The sequence below is a fragment of the Eumetopias jubatus genome, unplaced genomic scaffold (assembly GCF_037043125.1).
Source record: "Eumetopias jubatus isolate StellerSeaLion01/CBP00866 unplaced genomic scaffold, mEumJub1_p1.0 scaffold_16, whole genome shotgun sequence".
Classification (NCBI taxonomy): domain Eukaryota; kingdom Metazoa; phylum Chordata; class Mammalia; order Carnivora; family Otariidae; genus Eumetopias; species Eumetopias jubatus.
In genome coordinates this window covers 40486180-40489089 of record NW_028274822.1, presented here as the reverse complement: position 1 = coordinate 40489089, position 2910 = coordinate 40486180, and the positions used below count along the sequence as shown (strand labels likewise).

The following is a 2910-nucleotide window of genomic DNA, read 5'->3' as shown; positions in this document are numbered from 1 at the left end:
TCCTTCCCTCGGCCGGGACTCTCTAACCTCTCCCCACCTTCTTGACCTCCTGGCTTACCCTCAGCCGGGGTTCTTCTGGGAAGGCATCCCTGACCCCTTTAGAGAGAGTCCAGTGCTCCTTCCCAGTCCCCAGTGTAGGGGATTGCATTCTAGCGACTGCCCTTAACCCCGAGCGTCTCTTCACGAGGCTGGGAGCTCAAGGAGCCGCTCGGAGGCGCCCCGCAAACACCTGCGAGAGGAATTTGTCATTGCTTGTGGGACGCCGCCAATTTAAAATAAAGATTACGCGGCAAGTGGGGGTAGGAGAAAACGTTACTTACGTGTAGACTCCAAAGTCGTGTGCAACCCTGCCGGGAGTTTAAGCTCTTGGGACAGTTGTTATCCTGAAGGATATAAAGTATTGTGATGCATGTTCATGATTCTGTGACAGGAAAACTGGCAGCTCTGGGGCCAGGAAGCACATATTTCTGCTTTTTAATCTGTCACATAAGTAACACACTGCTCCTAAATGCCAGGTGGAGTTTGCTCTAGGGATGAAACCCAGAAGGGACGAGGGTCGGCATCCGATTAGGAGTGCGGGCGAAGGCTGGCGGACGCACGTTCATGGAACGGCCGCAAGGTGGCAGCTTAGAACCGGGACATTCCGGATCCAAGGCTCGCCCACTGAGCGCCTTGCAACACTCTCCGCAGGGGACAACGGAGGGCCGGTATCGTGGAGCAATTCGAAAGGGGAAGAGAGAAAGAGATTGTAGTACTTACTGCGTATATAATTTTGTTTTATAATTTTGGTTTTTTATATATAATTTTGTTCATAATTTTATTTTTTTGAAGATTTTATTTATTTACTTGACAGAGAAAGACACAACGAGAGAGGGAACACAAGCAGGGGGAGTGGGAGAGGGAGAAGCAGGCTTCCCGCGGAGCAGGGAGCCCGATGTGGGGCTCGATCCCAGGACCCTGGGATCATGACCAGAGCCGAAGGCAGACGCTTAACGACTGAGCCACCCAGGCACCCCAATTTTGTTTATAATTTTATAAAATTTTGTTTCCCTTAGAATCAAAGCCCGGCCCACACGTACAAACCCAGGCACAGAAAGTCTCACAAATGCACACTGAACCCGCCTCATTCTCAGGAAGCCCCACAGTGAGTCTGAGCTGTTCCATGCCTGACTTGGCTGTCCCCAGGCGGCCCTCACTTCCTTTGACCATGTACCGTGTGCTTTCGTAGACTATTTAAAGACTTCCTGAGGGTAATTGTGCTTTTATTTGATTTTCACCTAATGTATTCACTTTTTTTTTTTTTTACTTTTACAAACTGTTTATTTTCCGTCAACCTTTTCCATTTCTATTTCCATTTTGCTTGCCTTTGTGGAAGAGCAGCTTAAGACCACTCAGTGGTTGTTCCTACCCATTCAGTGGCCTGAGCAATGGGAGCTGCAGACCAGTCTTCAGTGGCCGGCTGGGTGCTCCAGTCTTCAGTGGGGAACTGCTGAAGAGGCACCGAGGGCACCTGCACGCCTTCAGACCAGTCTGCGACTTCAGGCTGAGTAGCAGTGAACTCAGGAGCTGGAGCCGTCCATTCACCCCGAAATTCCTCCTTGGTCACAGCCTTCTCAGCAGTGGCCTGCTCTTCCTTTTCAATCTCTTCAGGATCTCTGTAGAAACAGAGATCAGGCATGACCTCCCATGGGTGTTCCGGGGACATGGTGCCACGCATGTGCAGAACTTCCCTGGCCAGCATCCACCACATCAGACCCACTGAGTGAGCTCCCTTGTTGTTGCAAGGGATGGCGATGTCCACATAGCGCAGAGGAGAGTCTGTGTTACACAGAGCAATGGTAGGCAGGTTAACATAAGGTGCCTCTGTAAGAGGCTGTGGTCAGCCCTGGGATCACTAACCACCAGAAGTCTCGGCTCCTGGAAGGCTGCCTGGATCTGGTTAGTGAAGGTTCCAGGAGTGAAGCGGCCGGCAATAGGAGTGGCTCCGGCAGCAGCAGCAAATTTCAGCGCGGCTCGCTGGCTGGTATTCCTGGACGATGTGACAGTGACATCAGGGTTTTCAATGGCAACAATGGCACGAGCTGTCAGCAGAAGCTTCTCCCAGGTTCTCTTCAGATTTATGATGTAGATACTATCACTTTTCCTTTTGTAGATGTACTGTTCCATTTGAAAGTCAAGGTTGGTGCCACCTAAATGGGTTCCTGCTGCAAGAAATTTGAGGACATCCTCCTCCTTCATTTGCAGGACATCAAGGGCTCCGGACATTGTGAAAGTTTCCCTTTAAGTTAGGGTGGGAACGCAAAACAACGCCATAGGATGGGAACGCAAAACAACGCCATATGGACCCTTCCCTGGGTAGCTTGGAAAGTAATGTATTCCCTTTTGAACTTAACCCTCTTACAATAGGTTACTCTACCCTACTTATGAAAATATGCTTTTATAAATGCGTATATAGATTATATATAACTATATCTTGTGAGTTATAAAAATATATGACATACACTGATGAATCAGGGAACCAGTGCTTTCCATCCTTCCTTGCATGCAGGAGGTGCTCAACGTATATTTACTGAACTGAAGAGAAACAGAGATAAAGCGTCCAGGAAAAGGAAGGTGCAGACTTAGCAGTCAAGCAAAAATTCAACACCATGTAAAGGTCATAGAGGGTGATAGTGTAGAGCATCATACACTATTCAACATACTGTAGACGGGTAAAGAGCAACAAGAGAAAAAGAGAATGCTCACTTCTCTGCCTCTTCTCTGAGCAAACCTACCACATCCAGAGGTCTGGGAGACTCAGGATCTCCTCCTCGGTTTTGATCCAAACTGACACACCATGGCCACATGTCCTTCTAGCGATTTGAACACTAGTTCTTCTAAGATGACTATGAAACTTTTATGAAAATAATC

General features: G+C 48.5%; 1 pseudogene; it reads right to left on the bottom strand.

Annotated features, from left to right (window-relative positions):
* Positions 1-1381: 1381 nt before the first annotated feature.
* Positions 1382-2282, bottom strand: LOC114205057 (small ribosomal subunit protein uS2 pseudogene; annotated as a pseudogene).
* Positions 2283-2910: the final 628 nt, after the last annotated feature.